The 25,729-nt window shown below is 34.4% G+C and overlaps 2 protein-coding genes across 3 annotated transcripts in view; one reads left to right on the top strand and one right to left on the bottom strand.

Annotated features, from left to right (window-relative positions):
- The window catches only part of LOC143251207 (uncharacterized), a 456,539-nt gene that overhangs the window by 416,561 nt on the left and 14,249 nt on the right, over positions 1 to 25,729 (top strand). Inside the window, exon 4 of the mRNA XM_076502633.1 lies at positions 12,663 to 12,817. The gene's annotated coding sequence lies outside the window, so the exon portion shown is untranslated. The remainder of the gene's footprint in view (positions 1 to 12,662; positions 12,818 to 25,729) is intronic.
- The window catches only part of LOC143251206 (uncharacterized), a 51,137-nt gene that overhangs the window by 24,849 nt on the left and 559 nt on the right, over positions 1 to 25,729 (bottom strand). Inside the window, exon 1 of one of the 2 annotated variants that reach the window (XM_076502630.1) lies at positions 240 to 327. The exons of the other annotated variant lie outside the window; for it this stretch is intronic. The gene's annotated coding sequence lies outside the window, so the exon portion shown is untranslated. Of the gene's footprint in view, positions 1 to 239; positions 328 to 25,729 lie in introns of those variants that run through there. 2 annotated transcript variants of the gene reach the window in all.

Genomic DNA, 25,729 nt, shown 5'->3' with positions numbered 1-25,729 from the left:
TAGGGGCGTTATAATGTGACGGTCAATATCACTATTAGTTGGTAAAAGAGTAGCCCTAGAGTTGGCGGTGGGTGTTGATTACTAGCTGCCTTCCCTCTAGTCTTATACTGTTAAATTAGGGACGTTTAGCGCAGATAGTCTTCGTGTAGCTTTGCGCGAAATTCAAAACAAACCAAACCAATTAACCACTAGTTACTCCAACTAGACACAAGGCATAACGGACGTGTATAGTTACTTACCTGTAATAACACACTGTTTGTCGAACGTTAGGCCTTCAGTACGTTCTCAGCAGCCAGAGCTGTTTGTACTAAGTGAGGAAAGGTGATTTTCATTATTTTATTCCCTTTCTGAGACATTTCAAAATTCTGAATCATTTTTCGTTAGCAACTCGAGTTTCCCAACTTTCTGTAACCGGTTTAAGTTGCAGTTTTATTTTTCTTGAGTAAACGTAACACGTCTTATCAGCTTATTGTGAAACAGGATAAACTATGTTCTATTTGTTTCGAATGCTCTTTAAATGATTGGATTGAACTTTGAACTATCGATGAGTTCTGTATTAACCCTTTTTTACTGTACAAAAACATCTGTCTAAACTACTTACATGCCAAATATTTATGTCCCTGACTTTCATGGTTGCAGGGTCGGTAGTAACATTAAGAACTATAAACAACATTACCACGAATATTAGTTACTCTGGTTACGGCTAATTTGTTTTTGCCAATTCAATACACTGAGTATTGTAACAGGCAAAACAATATAAATTTACTAAACATAATGTAATACGTTACATACCGGCAGGTAACGGTATATAAACAAGTCGGTAATTTGAAAGCTAACACTAAATTAGGTTAATATTGAATTTTCTGCGAGTAATGTTTCTATTTTAAATGTAAAGAAATTAAACAGTTATACGCAAATGATATCTCAATAACGATTCCATCTTCAAATATTTTTTGTTAAAGTTAAAACGTTGTTGTCTATTTAGTGCAAAGATGTTGGTTCGTTTTCGAATTTCGTGCAAAGCTAAAGACGGATATCGGCGCTAGCCGTCCCTAATTTAGTAACGTAAGACTAGAGGGAAGACAGCTAGTCATCACCATCCACCGCCAACTCTTGGGCTTCTCTTTTGCAAACGAATAGTGGGGTTGACCGTCACATAATAACGCCCTCACGGCTGAAAGGGCGAAAATGTTTGGTATGACGGGGATTCGAACCCCTCGAATTAAGAGTCGAGCGCCTTAACTATCTGTTCATGGCGGGCCTAGTGCAAACATCTACAAAGTATTACATACACTCTGCCCATTGCGAAGAATTGAACCCAGGCCTTTAGCTTTTCAAGTTCTGCGAATTTACATATTTTTAAAATCTACTATGTCAGAGTAAAGCCATATCAAGGTTAGGTCATTTACTGAGAGTAGCAATGAAGAGATAAACAAGATAGCTTATACTGTTGTCTTAATATTTAATATGAATGTTTACAATCATTCTTAACTTTAGTATTTATAACTATCTGAAAAATTTAAATGCGAGAAATCGCATTTTAAGTGATTTTTAATCAAGAGAAAGTTTAACTCACTGTAAAATATTTACTCAGAACAAGAGTTTTATTTATAGCAAGAGTTTTTAGTCAAGTAAAATATTTAATAAGAACAAGTTTTTATTTATAGAAAGAGATTTTACTCAAGTAACACATTTACTCAGAACAAGAGTTTTTATTTATAGCAAGATATTTTACTCACAGTAAAACATTTACTCAGAACAAGAGTTTTTATTTATAGCAAGAGATTTTACTCACAGTAAAATATTTACTCACGACGAGAGTTTTTATTTATAGCAAGATATTTTACTCATAGTAAAACATTTACTCAGAACAAGAGTTTTTATTTACAGCAAGAGATTTTTTTCTCCGCATCAAGTTGTTCTCAGGGTACAAACTAACAACAATAATGTCTGGGTTCAGTTTTCCTGGTGGACAGAGCGGAGATACCCTATTGTATACCTTTGCATTAAAACAAACAACTACGTACCTGGTTCTCTAAAACCGTAAACATTGTCATAAAGTTAGATTTAAATTATAGGCAGTTACATAGTTTTTTTAATGGTGAGAAAAATAAACATTAATTAATGTTATTAATTTCAAATCCTCTATAAATTTAGTTGGTATGTTATTAATTTCAAATCCTCTATAAATTTAGTTGGTATGTTATTAATTTCAAATCCTCTATAAATCTAGTCAGTATATAATTAATTTCAAACCCTTCATAAATCTAGTCAGTATGTTATTAATTTCAAATCTCTATAAATTTTATCAGTATGTTATTAATTTCAAACCTCTATAAATCTAGTCAGTATGTGATTAATTTCAAATCTCTATAAACCTAGTCAGTATGTTATTAATTTCAAACCCTCTAGAAATCTAGTCAGTATGTTATTAATTTCAAACCTCTATAAACTTAGTCAGTATGTTATTAATTTTAAATCTCTATAAACCTAGTCAGTATGTTATTAATTTCAAACCTCTATAAATCTAGTCAGTATGTTATTAATTTCAAACCTCTATAAATCTAGTCAGTATGTTATTAATTTCAAACCTCTATAAATCTAGTCAGTATGTGATTAATTTCAAACCTCTATAGATCTAGTCAGTATGTTATTAATTTCAAACCTCTATAAACCTAGTCAGTATGTTATTAATTTCAAACCTCTATAAACCTAGTCAGTATGTTATTAATTTCAAATCCTCTAGAAATCTAGTCAGTATGTTATTAATTTCAAACCTCTATAAACCTAGTCAGTATGTTATTAATTTCAAATCTCTATAAACCTAGTCAGTATGTTATTAATTTCAAACCCTCTAGAAATCTAGTCAGTACGTTATTAATTTCAAACCTCTCTAAACCTAGTCAGTATGTTATCAATTTCAAACCTCTATAAACCTAGTCAGTATCTTAATAATTTCGAATCTTGAGGACGAGAACGGAATTATTATAGTATATATTATTTATTGTTTATTGTTGAGGTAACAACATTATTGCTAATTTTTTTTTCGTTTTAATTAAGCACAAATATAAACCATGGACTATCTGTGGTCTACCCACCACAGGTATCGAAACTCGTTTTCTAGCGTTGTAAATCTGTAGGAATGCCGCTATGCCACTATAGGATGATTTTTTTGGTATATGTTCTTCTTAATTTTACGACTAGTGAATGGCGAATACCCGACCGTTCAAAGTAAATTTTAGAAGATGAAGAAAACAATAAAATGTTATACGGCATTCATCTCTATTAAATTCTTCATTGGTCTATTTAAAATAAATAAAAGACACATAGAAAAACTCCATTACATCATTTCATTAATAATTGGCTCGGTATGGCCATGTGGATAAGACACTCGACTCGTAATCCGAAGGTCGCGGGTTTGAATTTTGTTGGCACCAAACATGCTCGCCCTTTCAGCCGTTGGAGCTTTATTATGTGACGGTCAATCCCACTATTCGTTGGTAAAAGAGTAGCCCAAGAGTTGGCGGTTGGTGGTGATGACTAGTCTTACACTGCTAAATTATGGACGGCTTGCGCTGATAACCCTAGTGTAGCTTTGCGCGAAATTCAAAAAACAAAACAAACAAACAATCATTAATAATTTGCTTCTTACCGACCTAATTTACTGCTCACAACGAACTGAATAGTTCCTAAAACCCTACTTTCTAAACAAACAGCATTATTGACTGATCTATATCGGAACTTGCCCCTACAATTATCTATGGATCGTGACATCTTAACACTGACAATGCTTCTCAACACGAAACCGATTATAAAGTTCGAATCTCTTGGTTATTGGCAGAATGTAAACAATGGTCGACACAGAAATATTTCGTGAATGAATTAATAAATATTTTGCTAATTCGTATGTTATATTTAAAACGAAACAATCAGATAGACAGGTAGATACAAATAGATAGATAGGTTAAAAAACATTTTCACCAGTGTGTCACATGTCCTGCTGAACAGAAACAACTGAAAAATAAATGTTTTATATCTTGAATAACTTCCAGCATCGTCTTCAATCGTGTTATCACTAGCTTTGAACTTAACGACAATACGTTTGTATCACTGTGTATTCCTGCCAAAGATTGTAAATTATCTATCTTGGAGATCAGGACATATCTAAGATTTATATTATTACTGTAATAACAACAATTAGATGGGTATTTTTCCTTCAGAAACTCGTATACCACTTATATAATTAATAAAAGGGTCTTTCTTTGTTTCCTTAGAAGAGGGGTTTTTTATATATCTTTCATCAAGGACCATTCACTATTAGCACAGCACGTCACACGTGTTTTAGGATAAGGTCGCCATTGTTGCGCAACCTAAAGAGGAAGTAACGTTATATAGCTAGAGCTGACAATAATGTTATCTAGGTAACATTAGATAGCTAGAGCTGACAATAAAGTTATCTAGGTAACATTAGATAGCTAGAGCTGACAATAATGTTATCTAGGTGACATTAGATAGCTAGAGCTGACAATAATGTTGTTTAGGTAACATTAGATGCGAGAGCTGACAATAATGTTATTTAGGTAACATTAGATAGCTAGAGCTGACAATAATGTTATTTAGATAACATCAGATAGCTAGAGCTGAGAGTAATATTACTTAGGTAACATTAGATAGCTAGAGCTGACAATAATGTTATTTAGGTGACATTAGATAGCTAGAGCTGACAATAATGTTATTTAGGTAACATTAGATAGCTAGAGCTAAGAGTAATATTACTTAGGTAACATTAGATAGCTAGAGCTGACAATAATGTTACTTAGGTAACATTAGATAGCTAGAGTTGACAATAATGTTATTTAGGTAACATTAGATAGCTAGAGCTGACAATAATGTTATTTACGTAACATTAGATAGCTAGAGCTGACAATAATGTTATTTGGGTAACATTAGATAGCTAGAGCTGAGAGTAATATTACTTAGGTAACATTAGATAGCTATATAATGTTTAGATATAATGTTATTTATTTAACATCATATAGCTAGAGCTGACAATAATGTTATTTAGGTAACATTACATAGCTAGAGTTGACAATAATGTTATTTACTTAACATTAGATAGCTAGAGCTGACAATAATGTTATCCAGGTAACATTAGATAGCTAGAGCTGACAGTAATGTTACTTAGGTAACATTAGATAGCTAGAGCTGACAATAATGTTATTTAGGTAACATTACATAGCTAGAGTTGACAATAATGTTATTTAGGTAACATTAGATAGCTAGAGCTGACAATAATGTTATCCAGGTAACATTAGATAGCTAGAGCTGACAATAATGTTATTTAGTTAACATTAGATAACTAGAGGTGACAACAATGTTATTTAGGTGGCATTAGATAACTAGAGTTGACAGCAATGTTACTTAGGTAACATTAGATAGCTAGAGCTGACAATAATGTTATTTAGGTAACATTAGATAGCTAGAGCTGACAATAATGTTATTTAGGTAACATTAGATAGCTAGAGCTGAGAGTAATATTACTTAGGTAACATTAGATAGCTAGATAATGTTTAGATATAATGTTATTTAGGTAACATCATATAGCTAGAGCTGACAATAATGTTATTTAGGTAACATTACATAGCTAGAGTTGACAATAATGTTATTTAGGTAACATTACATAGCTAGAGTTGACAATAATGTTACTTAGGTAACATTAGATAGCTAGAGCTGACAATAATGTTATTTAGGTAACATTAGATAGCTAGAGCTGACAATAATGTTATCCAGGTAACATTAGATAGCTAGAGCTGACAATAATGTTATTTAGTTAACATTAGATAACTAGAGCTGACAACAATGTTATTTAGGTGGCATTAGATAACTAGAGTTGACAGTAATGTTACTTAGGTAACATTAGATAGCTAGAGCTGACAATAATGTTATTTAGGTAACATTATATAGCTAGAGCTGACAATAATATTATTTAGGTAACATTAGATAGCTAAAGCTGACAATAATGTTATTTAGGTAACATTATATAGCTAGAGCTGACAATAATGTTACTTAGGTAACATTAGATAGCTACAGCTGACAATAATGTTATTTAGGTAACATTAGATAGCTAGAGCTGACAATAATGTTATTTAGGTAACATTAGATAGCTAGAGCTGACAATAATGTTATTTAGGTAACATTAGATAGCTAGAGCTGACAATAATGTTATTTAGGTAACATTACATAGCTAGAGCTGACAATAATGTTATTTAGGTAACATTACATAGCTAGAGCTTACAATAATGTTATTTAGGTAACATTACATAGCTAGAGCTGACAATAATGTTATTTAGGTAACATTAGATAGCTAGAGCTGACAATAATGTTATTTAGGTAACATTAGATAGCTAGAGCTGACAATAATGTTATTTAGGTAACATTACATAGCCAGAGCTGACAATAATGTTATTTAGGTAACATTACATAGCCAGAGCTTATAATAATGTTATTTAGGTAACATTACATAGCCAGAGCTGACAATAATGTTATTTAGGTAACATTAGATAGCTAGAGCTGACAATAATGTTATTTAGGTAACATTAGATAGCTAGAGCTGACAATAATGTTATTTAGGTAACATTACATAGCTAGAGCTGACAATAATGTTATTTAGGTAACATTACATAGCTAGAGCTTATAATAATGTTATTTAGGTAACATTACATAGCTAGAGCTTACAATAATGTTATTTAGGTAACATTACATAGCTGGAGCTTACAATAATGTTATTTAGGTAACATTACATAGCTAGAGCTGATAATAATGTTATTTAGGTAATATTAGATAGCTAGAGCTGACAATAATGTTATTTAGGTAACATTAGATAGCTAGAGCTGATTGTAATATTACTCAGGTAACATTAGATAGCTAGTGCTGACAGTAATTTTACTTAGGTAACATTAGATAGCTAGAGCTGACAATAATGTTACTTAGGTAACATTATATAGCTAGAGCCGAATATAATGTTATTTAGGTAACATTAGATAGCTAGAGCTGACAGTAATGTTACTTAGGTAACATTAGATAGCTAGAGCTGACAATAATGTTACTTAGGTAACATTAGATAGCCAGAGCCGACAATAATGTTACTTAGGTAATATTAGATAGCTAGATCTGTCAGCAGTGTTACTTATGTAACATTAGACAGCTAGAGCTGACAGCAGTGTTACTTATGTAACATTAGACAGCTGGAGCTGACAGTAATGTTATTTAGGTAACATTACATAGCTAGAGCTTATAATAATGTTATTTAGGTAACATTACATAGCTAGAGCTGACAATAATGTTATTTAGGTAATATTAGATAGCTAGAGCTGACAATAATGTTATTTAGGTAACATTAGATAGCTAGAGCTGACAGTAATGTTACTTAGGTAACATTAGATAGCTAGAGCTGACAATAATGTTACTTAGGTAACATTAGATAGCTAGAGCTGACAATAATGTTACTTAGGTAATATTAGATAGCTAGATCTGTCAGCAGTGTTACTTATGTAACATTAGACAGCTAGAGCTGACAGCAGTGTTACTTATGTAACATTAGACAGCTGGAGCTGACAGTAATGTTACCCAGGTACCAATATCTTAAAGAAACTTCGACATATCAGTCAGCAAGTCATTTCTTAGCTTCTAATAGCACAGTGACAAGTCAGCGGATTTATAACGCTACAAAACGGATTTCGATACCCGTTGTGAACACAACACAGATAACCCATTGTATACCTTTGTGCTTAACTGCTAACAAACAAATAAATCAACTGTTAAAAACTTTGGCATTGAACAAAATTGATAATTCTTACTAATCAGTCAACATTTAGTTCTAACAATATTTTTAAACAGATTTGAGTCTTACAGTCTTTGGCGGATTCTCCTAAATTATCTGGTGAAAACAATTGAAAGTCTAGTTTGAACGAGAGAAAGGTGGTTCATTTCTTCCGTAATATTTCTATAAATACTTGTACACTTTCTGATTTGCAGGCTGTAGGCCTAATTAACTGGTTAAAAACGTCTCAACTAAATAAAAAATAAAATATTACGACTTTACGATTGATCGACCAAGTAACGGAAAACACAACAACACGCTCTCTGACCTGTTAGTTTTATCACTGTTTCAGTGACTCCCTCTAGAAACTCACCTAACTTATTGACTGGCTCTTCCGTATGATAGCCTACAATGGTTTAATTGCCTTTAAATGTTTACATATTCTACAGTGATTCCTGTATGCTGAATCAGGTGATGTCCATATTTTCCATCACGTACAGAGTTTTCACAAAACGTCATATGTGCTTCTACATAAGTGAATTATTTTCATCGAAATTGGATCACATTTTGAAATGCTTAAAATGTTGACAACAACTGGCCATAGATGTCTTTAGGCTAATCGTTATGTGACAGTCTTGTTAATTGTGTTAGAACCCACGAGAAACACACCGCTGGTATATAAGCGGTTAATAGGCCACATGACGTGACGTTTCTGGATAGCTTTTGTTTGTTTGTTTGTTTTGAATTCCGCCCAAAGTTACTCGAGGGCTATCTGTGCTAGCCGTCCCTAATTTAGTAGTGTAAGACCAGAGGGAAGGCAGCTAGTCATTACCACCCACCGCCAACTCTTGGGCTACTCTTTTACCAACGAATAGTGGGATTGACCGTCACATTATAACGCCCCCACGGCTGAAATGGTGAGCATGTTTGGTGCGACGGGGATGCGAACCCGCGACCCTCAGATTACGAGTCGCACGCCTTAACACGCTTGGCCATGCCGGGCCTTCTGGATAGCATTTGTATATGCTGGCACTTTGACATTATTTTATTTTTAATGTTATTTATTTGTCGCTATAGCAACAACAGTTCATGTAAAACAAACATATTTTGTTATATTTGCGGGAAGTTTGTTTTAAATTTGACCGAAGTGAGAGTTGCTTTTTTCCCGATTTGTTTTGAAACGTTCATACGTGAAAGAAAGACAAATAATATTAATTCGATACCTGTGAAGAGGAATTATAGAAAATTCGTTATTAAAACCAAAACAACTTTTATGAATTTTAAATTCACAGACCTGTGTAACTGCTCAAGATATTTTGCAAAGTCACTGGGTTTTTCTGACGACACACCAGAAAATTCTAGGCCTACTTCCAACAGGTTAATTTTAATGCCATTTGCTCTCATGCTAACAAACAAATTACGTATTAAAAGTGTAACATGTTTTACTTGCTCTAAACGTTTTACTTGAATTAATATCCCATGTTATTGAATTTTCAATTATTCTGATTTTCTCTTCAAATCATTTTATTAACAAAACACTATTTCTTGTCTTACTGTCATTACCATAAATATACTGTGAGACAATTATTCAAAGATTTTAATGTATAATCAATTGTGAACCTGGATATTTTTTACTTTAACTTTCAACAAACACTAAGATATAATTAACCACGAAGTTGAATATATATCGTACTTTAACTATTAGCCAATGTTAGACCATAATTATCTATGAACCTGGATATATCCTAGTTGAGCCTACAAACAATTATCCAAGAATTTAAACAAATTCAGATATAAAAATATTGGCTTTTGTTTGTTTGAAATTAAGCACAAAGGTACACAATGGGTTATCTGTGCTCTACCCGCCACGGGTATCGAAACCCGATTTCTAGTGTTCTAAGTTCGCTGTGCCGATTTGTTTAGATTGTTTTGAATATCACGCAAAACTATATGAGATCTGAACGTCCATAATTTAGTAGTGTAATACTAGAGGGAAGGCAGCTAGTCATCACCACCCACTGCCTTCACATTATAACGCCCCCGCGACTGAAAGAGCGAGCATGTTTGGTGTAGCAGGAAATCAAACCCGCGACCCTCGGATTACGAGTCGAATACCTTAACCACCTGGCCATGCTGGGCCGCGTGCCACTTGGAGACAAAATATTGGTTCACTCACACAGTTTAGCTTGACTTTAGCAAGCCTGTTAAAGCTTGTATTAATACTGTTTGTTTGTTTATTTTTGAAGTTCGCGCAAAACTATACGAGGGATATCTGCGCTAGCAGTCCCTAATTTTGCAGTATAAGACTAGAGGGAAGGCAGCTAGTCATCACTACTCACCGCCAACTCTTGGGATGCTTTTTAATTAACGAATAATGGGATTGACCGTCACATATAACGCCACCACGGCCGAAAGATGAGCATATGTGGTGTGACAGGGATTCGAACCTGCGACCCTCGGATTAAAAGTCGAGTGCCTTAACCTCCTGGCCATGCCGAGCCTGCTTTAATATTTAAAGTAAGTATTGGCCAATAACAATGGTTTATTTAATGTTACATACAGTAGAGCAAAAGAAGATATTCGAAAGTAAACAACGATTATGAAAGTGTTTGTCAACTTTTCACAGACACAAAAAGTTATATTGAGTTTGATAATTTAAAAGAACGATTTGAAATTTGAAACAAAATCTAACCGAATTTTGCTTCAAACAACAATTATACATTTAGTATAGAAAAACTTCACGCAGTTACGCTAATATCACCGGGGAAGCGATTACGTGTCGACCTCGAAAATCAGTTTCTCCTAATTTTAGTTCCCATAAGATCCTGCCAATGGGGATTTCCCTTTTAATGCGTTCTTACGAATAGAAAAAGTTATAATAATACCACATTGTCTATTGGATGTTTCCCAAGAGCAAGTACATTCATATAATAAAAGTCACATAAATTGTTTTAAATCTTTGGAAAGTAACGAGCAGCCGTAACTAATTCCGTATTTCTAATATCTCTAAACCGTTTTATTTAAGATGTGTCAGCAGACATAAACTAAAGTAACAAACAAAATCAAGGTAATTGTTCTAAGATTTCTTCGCCAAAAACAAAAAACAACACATAAAAAACAAGTTTCCATATAATATGGAAATACGCATGTTTTGTATGGTTTCGTCTCTGTTTCTTCCTCTCTCTTTTGTTAATGATACTGTTTTGCCACACTTACATGCAGGAAATAGCCTTTTGGTTGTTGTAGAATATTCCTAAACCAATAGGCCATGTTTGAAATGTATTTAAAACAACGCTTTAGTATTTCTGTTTTCATATAGTGTTTCATCCAATTAATCCCAGAAAGGTGTTTTTATCTGATCATGAATTCTCAGCAACGCGTAACGTTAGAAAACAAACGAAACGACTGCAGAAGTTTAAGAATCTTTCTTCTAACATTCAGGCTATTACTTCTGTGTTTTGAAGCCGTCAAGACGCGGAAGAACATTAAATACATAAACGTTTTCCTTTTTCTTAAACTTTCATGAGGTGATGGCTTCTTACAACCAACCGGGCAGAACCCAAATAGGTTTATTATGCGAGTCTCCAAAATAGGTCATACGTGGGTCAGTCACCTCGCTTCTCATGAGAACGTAACACAAAGATGATTGTTCTTTTCTTACACTCACTCTAACGCATATAACAAGACGCCACTTTTTAAGCATTTTTCATTGTCTTTCGGAAAAGTTTACTGGCTTAATAGCTATACCCAGTTCATGACTTTGTTCAAAGATTCGTTAGAGATATTGTGGTTAAATGCATCGCTTGAGTTTGGTTTTTATCAGTAATCATTTTTAGGTATTAGTATACACACGCCATAATGCAATAAGCAAGAGAATTAGGTTTCAAAAAAGTTATAGTAAACTCTACACCACAATTTGTGTTTTTCATTCTTCAGCTTGGTAGACAATTATTAACCAAGATTAAAATCATGGTGTGCTTTACTTCCTCAGATTGACAATATAGTATTAACCAAAGCTGAAATCATGGGGTACTTTGCTTCCTTAAATTTACAATATAGTATTAACCAAGGTTAAAATCATGGAGTGCTTTGTTTCCTCAAATTTACAATACAGTATTAACCAAGGTTAAAATTATGGAGTGTTTTGTTTCCTCAGATTGACAATATAGTATTAACCAAGGTTAAAATTATGGAGTGCTTTACTTCCTTAAATTTACAATATAGTATTAACCAAGGTTAAAATCATGGAGTGCTTTGTTTCCTCAAATTTACAATGTAGTATTAACCAAGGTTAAAATCATGGAGTGCTTTGTTTCCTCAAATTTACAATACAGTATTAACCAAGGTTAAAATTATGGAGTGCTTTACTTCCTTAAATTTACAATATAGTATTAACCAAGGTTAAAATCATGGAGTGCTTTGTTTCCTCAAATTTACAATGTAGTATTAACCAAGGTTAAAATCATGGAGTGCTTTGTTTCCTCAAATTTACAATATAGTATTAACCAAGTTAAATGATGGAGTGATTTGTTTCTTCAGGTTAACAATGTATTATGAACCAAAATTGAAATCGTAATGTCTTTTGTTTTCTTAGATTGGCAATATACTATTAACAAGTTGAAGTCATCAAATAGTTTTGTTAGCCATTACGTTCAGAGTGACATGTTTTAGAATATACCAATTAAAATAAAGACTGGATGTCAAACTTGCCTCACTTTTAAGGATGAAGTAACTGTAGTGTGTAATATACTTTCTACAGGGTGGCCCGTAAGTCCCTACCCATCCATATGTTATTATGTTATATTCAGTTACGCATGTATTATAAATTTGTTTCTTTTTTCAGAGAAATATCGCCGATGTAAGCCCATTTACACTTGAATAGCGTATTGTGACAAATACGTGGGTATATTATGCAGCGAGAATGAAGGACAGCACACAGACACATTGGATACGTAAGATATATGGATGGGTAGGGAACTTACGGACCACCCTGTAGAGGTAAAGACACTACATGTTGTTTTCATGTGAAAGAGAAAAAGAAATGAAAGTTATTCTTTCACATATTATACTCAACTATGTCTTTGCTAATAGTAGTGTGAAAGCAAAAATAACACTAACAGCCATCGCTTATAAACCAGTGAAAGTGTCCAAACAACAAAACACTAACAGCCTTCACTAATAAACCAGTGAGAGTCCAAACAACAAAACACCAACAGCCTTCACTAATAAACCAGTGAAAGTGTCCAAACAACAAAACACTAACAGTCTTCACTAATAAACCAGTGAAAGTGTCCAAAGAACGAAACACTAACAGCCTTCACTGATAGATCAGTAAGTGTCCAAACATCAAAGCACTAACAGCCTTCACTGATAGATCAGTAAGTGTCCAAACAACAAAACTCTAACAGCCTTCACTAATAAACCAGTGAAAGTGTCCAAAGAAAGAAACACTAACAGCCTTCACTGATAAACCAGTAAAAGTGTCCAAACAACAAAACACTTACAGCCTTCACTGATAGATCAGTAAGTGTCCAAACAACAAAGCACTAACAGCCTTCACTGATAGATCAATAAGTGTTCAAACAACAAAACTCTAACAGCTTCCACTAATAAACCAGTGAAAGTGTCCAAAGAATGAAACACTAACAGCCTTCACTAATAAACCAGTGAAAGTGTCCAAACAACAAAACACTAACAACCTTCACTAATAAACCAGTGAAAGTGTCCAAACAACAAAGCTCTAACAGCCTTTACTAATAAACCAGTGAAAGTGTCCAAAGAACGAAACACTAACAGCCTTCACTGATAAATCAGTAAAAGTGTCCAAACAACAAAACACTTACAGCCTTCACTGATAGATCAGTAGATCAGTGAGTGTCCAAACAACAAAACATTAACAGCCTTCACTAATAAACCAGTGAAAGTTTCCAAACAACAAAGCTCTAACAGCCTTCACTAATAAACCAGTGAAAGTGTCCAAACAACAAAACACTAACAGCCTTCACTGATAGATCAGTAAGTGTTCAAACAACAAAACACTAATAGCCTTCACAAATAAACCAGTGAAAGTGTCCAAACAACAAAACTCTAACACCCTTCACTAATAAACCAGTGATAGTGTCCAAAGAATGAAACACTAACAGCCTTCACTGATAAACCAGTAAAAGTGTCCAAACAACAAAACACTAACAGCCTTCACTAATAAACCAGTGAAAGTGTCCAAACAACAAAACACTAACAGCCTTCACTAATAAACCAGTGAGAGTCCAAACAACAAAACACTAACAACCTTCACTAATAAACCAATGAAAGTGTCCAAACAACAAAGCTCTAACAGCCTTCACTAATAAACCAGTGAAAGTGTCCAAAGAATGAAACACTAACAGCCTTCACAAATAAACCAGTGAAAGTGTCCAAACAACAAAACTCTAACACCCTTCACTAATAAACCAGTGATAGTGTCCAAAGAATGAAACACTAACAGCCTTCACTGATAAACCAGTAAAAGTGTCCAAACGACAAAACACTAACAGCCTTCACTAATAAACCAGTGAGAGTCCAAACAACAAAACACTAACAACCTTCACTAATAAACCAATGAAAGTGTCCAAACAACAAAGCTCTAACAGCCTTCACTAATAAACCAGTGAAAGTGTCCAAACAACAAAACACTAACAACCTTCACTGATAGATCAGTAGATCAGTTAGTGTCCAAACAACAAAACACCAACAGCCTTCACTAATAAACAAGTGATAAGTGTCTAAATAACAAAACCCTAACAGCCTTCACTGATAGATCAGTAAGTGTCCAAACAACAAAACTCTAACAGCCTTCACTAATAAACCAGTGAAAGTGTCCAAAGAATGAAACACTAACAGCCTTCACTAATAAACAAGTGAAAGTGTCCAAACAACAAAGCTCTAACAGCCTTCACTAATAAACCAGTGAAAGTGTCCAAACAACAAAACTCTTATAGCCTTCACTGATAGATCAGTAGATCAGTGAGTGTCCAAACAACAAAACATTAACAGCCTTCACTAATAAACCAGTGAAAGTTTCCAAACAACAAAGCTCTAACAGCCTTCACTAATAAACCAGTGAAAGTGTCCAAAGATTGAAACACTAACAGCCTTCACTGCTAAACCAGTAAAAGTGTCCAAACAACAAAACACTAACAGCCTTCACTAATAAACCAGTGAAAGTGTCCATACAACAAAACACTAACAGCCTTCACAAATAAACCAGTGAAAGTGTCCAAACAACAAAACTCTAACACCCTTCATTAATAAACCAGTGATAGTGTCCAAAGAATGAAACACTAACAGCCTTCACTGCTAAACCAGTAAAAGTGTCCAAACAACAAAACACTAACAGCCTTCACTAATAAACCAGTGAAAGTGTCCAAACAACAAAACACTAACAGCCTTCACTAATAAACCAGTGAGAGTCCAAACAACAAAACACTAACAACCTTCACTAATAAACAAGTGAAAGTGTCCAAACAACAAAGCTCTAACAGCCTTCACTAATAAACCAGTGAAAGTGTCCAAACAACAAAACTCTAACACCCTTCATTAATAAACCAGTGATAGTGTCCAAAGAATGAAACACTAACAGCCTTCACTGCTAAACCAGTAAAAGTGTCCAAACAACAAAACACTAACAGCCTTCACTAATAAACCAGTGAAAGTGTTTAAACAACAAAACACTAACAGCCTTCACTGATAGATCAGTAAGTGTTCATACAACAAAACACTAACAGCCTTCACTAATAAACCAGTGAAAGTGTCCAAAGAACGAAACACTAACAGCCTTTACTGATAAATCAGTAAAAGTGTCCAAACAACAAAACACTAACAGCCTTCACTGATAGATTAGTAAGTGTCCAAACAACAAAACACTAACAGCCTTTACTGATAAACCAGTAAAAGTGTCCAAACAACAAAAGTCTAACAGCCTTCACTAATAAACCAGTGAAAGTGTCCAAACAACAAAACACTAACAGCCTTCACTGATAAACCAGTGAGAGTCCAAACAACAAAACACTAACAACCTTCACTAATAAACCAGTGAGAGTCCAAACAACAAAACACTAACAGCCTTCACTAATAAACCAGTGAGAGTCCAAACAACAAAACACTAACAACCTTCACTAATAAACCAGTGACAGTCCAAACAACAAAACACTAACAGCCTTCACTAATAAACCAGTGAGAGTCCAAACAACAAAACACTAACAACCTTCACTAATAAACCAGTGAGAGTCCAAACAACAAAACACTAACAGCCTTCACTAATAAACCAGTGAGAGTCCAAACAACAAAACACTAACAACCTTCACTAATAAACCAGTGAGTGTCCAAACAACAAAACACTAACAACCTTCACTAATAAACCAGTGAGAGTCCAAACAACAAAACACTAACAGCCTTCACTTTTAAACCACCAGGAAACTGAAATCAACAAAAATATTGCTAATGATTTAGTAATAGTGTGAAAAAACCAGTAACAACACACGAATAGCTTGGTCATGTTATTATTTCCCAACGTCTAACAATTATTTAAACGCCCAAAATAATTATCTGAAAAGAAGAACAATTCCGTTATTTTGTCTGTTTTTACGTCTACCTCAGAAATAAAAATAACTCGGAATAAATAATTTATTTTTTCAATTTTATATATGCAGTTATCACAGACAAAGACGCGGTTAGTGCATCACAACTAAACTAAATCTTTAAATTTTAAAACCTCAATTGTAGCAATCTCGATCTTCTATTATTTCTAGTTTATTTAAACATTTCAAAAATAAGGAACTTTAAAGGTAATAAACATAATTTAATTGATGATAGAAAATCATCAAACGTTTTATACAGGTAAATAATAATATTAATGTTACACAGTGTGTTGTTTGCTCTTATGTAGCACATTGTGTTAGGTATTCTGTGAGGTTGAATCTCATTGTTGGGATGAAATACACGACGTATTTATATAAATACTGTCTGTTGTCAGTGTTATACCATTAATATCTATGTAAATACAATAGTACTGTCTCTTGTCAGTGTTGTACTATTAATATCTATATAAATATAACAGTCCTGTCTGTTATCAGTGTTGTAATATTAATTTCTATTTAAATATAACAGTCCTGTCTGTTGTCAGTGTTATCCTATTAATATCTATATAAATATAACAGTTCTATATGTTGTATATCCATGTAGCTACTTCAGAAAGTGTGAATGGAAATCCATTGACTCTACGTGTTGGTGTTTACACATTTTCAATTTTACGTTTTACGGTTTTAATGGTTGTTTTCACGTTTTTTTATGACACTTTGCTTCCTGTTGATGGATCTGCTCTAAATTTAACGTGAAGGTTTGTCGTTTCCGTGCAAATTTACGTTACAGCGTTTTGTCTTTTCCAGATTTTATGGGCATTTTAGTGTGTGTTTTGTTTCTCGGTTTGTTTTTTGTTTCTTATTCCAAATAAGGTAATTAACCTTTCATGTCTGATGATCTTTCAGTAATCATGAATTGGATAACCTCTGGGTACCCCTGTTACATATCTACACTGTTATGTGTCCTACTTAACAAGCCACAATATATATATCTCATAATTTATTCTGTCTCTTCTGACTGTGACTCTGTAATACATTCATGCATTTAATTAATAGAAAGACGAACCTTAAAAGTGTTCCGAACAAACAATCATTTCGGTTTATACTTATACACTTATCGAAATGTTTTCTTTAACAATTCACTGACGTAATTCGCTAAATTCTAATTTTAACCCAAATTTTGAAATTTTAATGCTAACCCTACTTTAGTGTGAAGGTTCCAATATTTTTAAAGTTTGTGTTATCTCTTTGCAAAATCCAAATATATTTAACCATTGCATTATATAACTATATTTATGTACTAGCAGAGACCCGTAAAACATCTATAGTTAAATCAGTATCTTTAATATAACAGTACTTCTTTAAGTAGAAGATTTATAGAATAATACAAAATGATTTATAATCGTAAACACCGAAATCTATAAGACAACTTGTCATAAATCTAACATTAATCAAATCTTTATTAGTTACTGCTCATATTCGACAAAAGATAAATAAATCACCATTTCGCTTTTTGTTTTAGTTTATTTAGGGCTAAACTTTATAGTACATAATACTATCGATAAAAAAACCTATAATGTCATTCTGTAATCTAACGTTAGACCTCTTATAAGCTTTTACTATGTTGGTTTACATAATGTCTACTAAAGTGTATTTACATCCACCATCTTTGTTTACATCCATTGAAATGAAGTGCGCATGCGCATTTAGATTGTAAGATTCGAGCACATTTTCAGGGCACACAAAACAGTATTATTGTAGAATATATATATATACATTTAAACCATTCAGTAGAGAAACAGCTTATTTTTTTCCACTTCGTACACAACCTGGGTTAGAACTAATTGACTGTATCGTGAGAAGTCTAAATTAAATTCTTTGTTGTTTTGTTTTACAGGAATAAAATAATCACTAAACATATTAATTTTGTCCTACTAATCCCTGTGTAATAGATTCCTAATTAACTTAAACTACCATGACCTCCATTATTCTTCCTCCGCAGATTATAGTGATATAGCACGTGAAGATATTTAAAATGAGGTCACATGTGAGGCTTCATTAAGCAGTATGTTCATATCCTTTTTTATGAGAAACCATCTTCCGAAATATCAAGGATATGACAAGCGTAAGGTGTTTTATAGTAAAAATATTTAGGTTATACACAAAACAAAAACCTAAAACAAAAGAATCATTTTTTTTTCAACGACTGTGAGGGACTGAGTGTTAATTCGAACCTTAGTTCATAGCGCGTTTAGTTCTGATTTTTTCCACCAAAGCCCCACTGATCACTTGATGCAACTTTGCAATCAGTTTATCTTAAAGTTATATTAGAGTTTTCAGATTACTGCCTACATTATGTTACAGTTTTCAGATTACTGTCTATGTTATATTACAGTTTTCAGATTACTGTCTATGTTATGTTAAAGTTTTCAGATTACTGTCTGTGTTATGTTACAGTTTTCAGATTACTGTCTATGTTATATTATAATTTTCAGATTATTGTCTATGTTATGTTACAGTTTTCAGATTATTGTCTATGTTACGTTACAGTTTTCAGATTACTGTCTATGTTATGTTATAATTTTCAGATTATTGTTTATGTTATGTTACAATTTTCAGATTACTGTCTATGTTATGTTACAGTTTTCAGATTACTGTCTATGTTATATTACAGTTTTCAAATTACTGTCTATGTTATGTTACAGTTTTCAAATTACTGTCTGTGTTATGTTACAGTTTTCAGATTACTGTCTATGTTATATTATAATTTTCAGATTATTGTCTATGTTATGTTACAGTTTTCAGATTATTGTCTATGTTACGTTACAGTTTTCAGATTACTGTCTATGTTATGTTATAATTTTCAGATTATTGTTTATGTTATGTTACAATTTTCAGATTACTGTCTATGTTATGTTACAGTTTTCAGATTACTGTCTATGTTATATTACAGTTTTCAGATCGCTGATTTCTAGTTCTCCTCCCATTGGCAGAAAATTATGCGAGCATTTTGGAGGTATGAGAGTATCATAAGATTAGCAGTTAAAGCCCACTATTTGATTAGTATAACCGAAGTAGTAGAGGTAGGTGATGATGTAGTGCTCTACCTTCCCTCTGAACTATCAGTTCAAAATTAAGAACAAGTAGCAAAGGCGGCGCTTTGGGTGACTTTGCGCGAATATCCAAAATATATATATCAACAAATAAATATAAGGAACAATTAGCACAGGAGACCCTTTGGGTAGGTCTGCACGAGCACTCGAAACTTACATCATCAAACAAATATAATAAGGGAAGATCAAGTTATTAAAACCTGTTATTTGAGTAACGAACTTCGAACAAAAATACAATAAAAAATTTGTGACTATATCGAATGTCTAATAGAAGTGGTGTGCTTAAATATATTTACCTTTGGGTAGGTCTGCACGAGCACCCGAAACTTACATCATCAAACAAATATAATAAGGGAAGATCAAGTTATTAAAACCTGTTATTTGAGTAACGAACTTCGAACAAAAATACAATAAAAATTTGTGACTATATCGAATGTCTAATAGAAGTGGTGTGCTTAAATATATTTAATGGGTTTAATACAATTGTTCTAATAACTATTTTCAGTTTACATTAGATCAACGTTATTTAACGTGTTCACTACGTTAACACGTATGGCATTTACCCACTTAATTATATACAGAACTTTTTTAACACGTATGGCATTACTTGTTTAATTATATACAGAACTCTTTTAACAGAAAATGATCCGTAAATTTACCCATTTAATTGTATACAGAACTCTTTTAACATGTATAGCATTTACCCATTTAATTATATATAGAACTCTCTTAACACGTATGGTGTCCTTCCTGGTTCTGAGGATTTCTATTGTTGTATATTTTTCGCTGCATGTATCAAATTTTCTAATTCATGTTTTCAATCTCTGATCCTTATTCTGTCGTCACGAGAGAATCAATGTGTTTCTCACACTTATCCCTTTAACTTAATCTTTTCCTCAGGTTCGTTTCCAATGTGCATCCAGCTAGTCGTCTTCGATAGTTATTTCAGTGCCATTGATCTCCATTATTCATCTATATCATTTCATTTTATCTTTTCCAGTTGTCGTTGGATTCAACAGAAGGATCCACACGTGCATCTTGTAAGGAACGACTGTCCATACAAATAGTTTTATCTATATTTCCTTCACTTTTAGTTTGGCATCTCTTCTGTACAATATTCAACATTTACCATTAATGTGTTTGTTCGTCCTTAAACAAACAAACCCCATATTTCTTCTACTTATTCTTTAGAGCTTCAAAAGATCTACAATTACCATTACCTTAGTTCTATTAACATTTCTTTACCCTGAATCTATAATATTTCTCTTTATAATCAAAGCCTATCAAGTACCTGTTGTATTTCTTCCTCAGCTTCATTTATAAAAGGTGTAGATATTATATATCAGTATCTTTATGTATCAGTAACTATGTTTTCTTCAATCGCTCTGCGCACATATTATATAGATTTGATGGCAGTACATGCCCTTGTCGCATGCCTCTTTTAACCATAAACTACCTGATTATTTCTCTGTAGGATCGAATTTCTGCTTCTTTTCTATAGATTATTCATGATCCTGATATTAACCTCATCCGCCCGGATAGGATAAAGAATATCTCATGACCAAAAAACATCTGCAAAAATATAAAGGTTTTTGTTTTACATTTATATGGCTTTCTCACCTCACATTCTGAAGCCAGATAACCTGCTTCCAGTGAACCAATCTATTCCAAAACCACATCTTCTAAACCTAATGTTTAATTCTACTGAGGATTATTTTACATAATTTTAAAGTGTACTTGATATTTCTGTATTTATCATGGTCCTTGGCCTCAGTTTTCTTAGAAATAGGTATGAAAAATTAAAAAGCATTATTCCTTCTCTATAACCTGAATTACGTATTGCAATCAGATATGTAATCTCAAAAATGTATACTTCCTCTTAATAATGTCGCCCCCCGCTAGTACAGCGGTATGTCTCCGGATTTACAACGCTAAAATCAGGGGTTCGATTCCCCTCGGTGGGCTGAGCAGATAGCCCTATGTGGCTTTGCTATAAGAAAAATACACATTTTAATAATGTCCACTTTCTTTAAACTTTCTACTGGAATCCCGTTTGTGTAGTGTGCTTTTTCATTTTCAATACTTCTAATACTTTCTTCCTGTTTCTCTTCTTCCGTAACCACTGGGCTGTTGTTAGTTGGTTTTATCACTGCTTCGTCATCTCTAGCATCATCATACAATTATCTCAATAACTCAACCCATCTGTCTTTAACATATTTAATTTTGAAACACACTTGGTCTTCCTTAGTTCAGATGGCTCAAGTGGAAGAGACGAAAGGGTTCCCATTGAACTCTTTTACTCTTCTGTACATTGCACCATTATTAGATGTTACCTCAGTTTTTGTTCATTTTTGTCCAATTACCCATCCTCTGCTAGTCTATATAATATTTCTGTCTTATTCTGTCCGTCTTTTTAACAATCGTGTAATATATTTTCATTTTGTTTTATTATTTTCTTCTCTCTTCCCCACAATCGTCTGTCTCGATTCATTTTTCAACATAAGAACGAAATAAGAGCACTAGACTTATTAGAAATAACAAGAGCAGTTTCCAACCAAAATGACAAAGAACATGATCCCACTAAATACAGAACAATATTACCCTCACAATAAACTAGGATAACAGCATTACCCTCAGTAAAAACAGCATTCTGCTTACAATAAACAAGAAGAACAGTGTAACACATAATAAACAAGACGAACAGCATTATCCTCAGTAAAAACAGTGCTACCCTCACAATAAACAAGAACAGCATTACTATAAGTAAAATCAGTATTACCCTCACAATAAATAAGAAGAATAGCATTACCCTCAGTAAAAACAGTGTTACCCTAACAATAAACAAGAACAGCATTACCGTAAGTAAAAACAATATTACCCTCATAATAAACAAGACGAACAGCATTATTCTCAGCAAAAAGTGTTACCCTCACAATAAATAAGAACAGCATTACTTTCACAATAAACAAAAAGAACAGCATTATCCTCAATAAAAACAGTATTACCCTCACAATAAATAAGAAGAATAGCATTACCCTCAGTAAAAACAGTGTTACCTTCACAATAAACAAGAACAACATTACCGTAAGTAAAAACAGTATTATTCTCACAATAAAAAGGAATAAAAAATCCAACATAACAGAATTATTTTATTCAATATTTGTTCTATACAAACACTCTCTTATAATAATCCCGCGCCAGGCATCAGGAAAAACGTTCTCCTGCCAGATTCGATTATAAACAATCAGAAGAATAGCAAGAGAAGCAGGAGATAGACGGTGCAGCATTTCATAATGTACATCATCAGGTCCGACCGATGTTCTGCCAGACCGATGAAAAGCCAGTTAAAGTTCCACCAATGTAAAGAGGCTATTATAGTCATAGAGACAATCAGCTCGAAGGGAAAGAGGTGATCGCTCTACTCGTGTCTTGATGGCTAAGAATAAGAATGTGGAGGATGAAGCAGAAGTGCTAGATACCTGGAGTATCGGCGATGCTCCGGGTATCAGGTACTTCCTGGCCATCAGAGAGCAAGATGAAGAGGAAGACAGAATTATATTGCCCACTGACCTTTCAAATCTTGTCCCATATGACTTTGGAACTGGTGACAGAAGATATACTGGCTGTAAACTTAATCCAGGAGTCCTTCTGGCTTGGACGTCTTACCTACTGAGCATGTTCACGGTTTGAGGGACTCACTGAGCAGCTGCCTCTATAACACATTCAGTTACTACTGCCACACAGTCGTCTACTGATGGCCAGTGAAAGAGTGCCAGTTTGCTTGATTCAACTTCCACCGGGACACGTGGGTTGGGTGGCATCGACCACGGCCAGTCTCTTTCAAAACTATAGGAATATTATCACTGCCCTATGGATTATTGTGAGTCCTCCATGAAAAGTAGGAGAATAGTGAAGGGGAGCAAATTGAGAGATCAATAGCAGTAAAGGACTGACTAGGTGCATGAAAATAAGTAGAAGAACCAGTACTGAAAAGAGAAAAGTTGTAATCAGAGAGCATACGCTCTACAGAGCGACCCCCTCCTATCGATATCAGCACTTACCCAGAGGGGATGACATCCGTTAAAGTCCCCCAGGATTAAACTGGAAGACGGCAACTGTTCAATGAGAGCATCAAGGTCTGATTGATCATATGTCTCTCCGGGTAACAGGTAGGGAGAGCAAACAGTGATGGAACGACCCAAGGAAACACGAAGGGCTACGGTTTCCAAGAGTGTGTCAAGTGGCAAAGACAGGGTGGGCACATGCTGATCAACCAACAGTGCCACTTCTCCATGCATTCGTCCATCACACAGCCTGTCATTTCTGTACAAATAAACCTGCCGAAAGGTGACTGTATCGATAAGTTTCAGAAATGTTTCCTGTAAGGAAAGACATACAGGATGGTAGGAAGAAATCAATGCTTTGATGTCATCCAGATTAGAAATTAGACCTCGACAGTTCCATTGTATCAAGGTGGCCATTTTTATTTATGTGTAGGCGAATTGCGTAGACAACCCTTCTGTTTACGACCACGTTTTTTTTCTTTATTGTCTTTATTCAAGGGATGTCTGTCGACCTGTATGGTTCTTGCACTGGATCGATTGTGTAGGTCTTTGTTGTTTAAAGAGGATTCCAGTGACTAAGGACGTGAAATAATAATTGTTTTGCATCTTGGGGTGGGAGAAGAAGATGTACCTGAGGAAATTCCTGTACCTGGAACCAAAGGAAGTGTATTTTGGGGTTTGCTGGAATGTATGTTAGGGATGGAGATGGGTATTGAAGTTGAATCATCAACGTTTTTAATCATGGAGGTCAAAAGACTTTTCATCTGGTTTGAGAACGATTATTTGGGAGACGCAGAGGGATCCGTCTGCACTCCCTCTGTAGTAGTGGAATGAAGTGCAGCAGCATACATCCGAGATGATGTGGTGGGCAGCAACTTTCGAGCTTCGGGATAAGTAATGTTATGAATCATTTTCAAATGCTGCACCTATTTTTCTTCCAACCATTTAGGGCAAGAACAAAAGTAGGACGGGTGAGGGCTATTGCAATTGACACAATGGGGGTCTCTTTCACACTCTTTGGCATCGTGGTCCTTGCCACGGCAACGAGCATACGTCAAAGAACAATGACATGATATCTTCAAGTGACTGAACCGCTGACACGGGAAACATCTGAGAGGGTTTGGAATGTATGACCGTACCCTGCAATTAATATAACGTGCCTTGATGGTGGCAGGTGGATGTGGTGATGTAAATGTCAGAATGAGGAAATTGATTGGCATCATAATTCCATCTTTTAAAGTGCAGATATGCCTCACTGTAGAAACTCCTTGGATGGAGAATCCAGTGAGAATCTTTGACTTGGGGATGTTCTTCAAATCCCTCTCAACAAGAACTCCTCGTGACGAATTCAAAGTAGCATGAGGTGTAACCTCAATAGATATATACCCAGTCGCCTTTGAATGCAAGAGGAGTTCACTGTGTGGATATGTGGATGTTTCCACCAATACGTCGCCAGAGCAAAGCTTATTTACTGACTTTGGAGAGCCAGCAAGTCCCTCTAGTCCCTTCTGAATGAAAAAGGGAGACATCTGCCCTAAAGGTTTGTCTAAAAGATAATGTAGTATAAGAAAATGAGGTACAGGTATTACAGATGTTGAAGATTGCTACTCAGAATTTTCAAGACATGGTCATTTACCTATGGACTGTTTTTTTCACTATTTGTTTTAGTTTTTATTTAGAGGATCCATAAAAAAATAATTTTTCGGTGCTCACTGACCCCACCCACCATGGAACCTTACGAGGGGGCCCATTACAATGCCAAACGAGGACACTGCAGCAACGCCAGAGTTTCGTGAGCACTATGTCCAAACACCATCATCACATACAATGTCCACAACACCTTTTGAGAACTTCCAACACTGGTACTTGGTTGATCCTAGCCCAAGTGGACCAACCGATTGACCCTAGGGGCCATCCCAAGGCCGCCCGTCTACAGAAATTAAAGGCCAAAGTGGTGTTTTAGGGTTGGACTGCCTCAACCATCAGGATCCTCTTCTCCCCTTCACGAGTCTCCACGCACAGCAAACACGTGAGTGGATGTTTAGATCCCAGAGGAGGTAAACTGAAAGAACAGAACCTTCCCTGGGAGGTCCCCTCACCACATACAGGAATCCACAC

This window comes from Tachypleus tridentatus, chromosome 5 (assembly GCF_004210375.1).
Source record: "Tachypleus tridentatus isolate NWPU-2018 chromosome 5, ASM421037v1, whole genome shotgun sequence".
In the NCBI taxonomy this organism is placed as follows: domain Eukaryota; kingdom Metazoa; phylum Arthropoda; class Merostomata; order Xiphosura; family Limulidae; genus Tachypleus; species Tachypleus tridentatus.
This window is presented reverse-complemented; position numbering and strand designations above follow the sequence as displayed.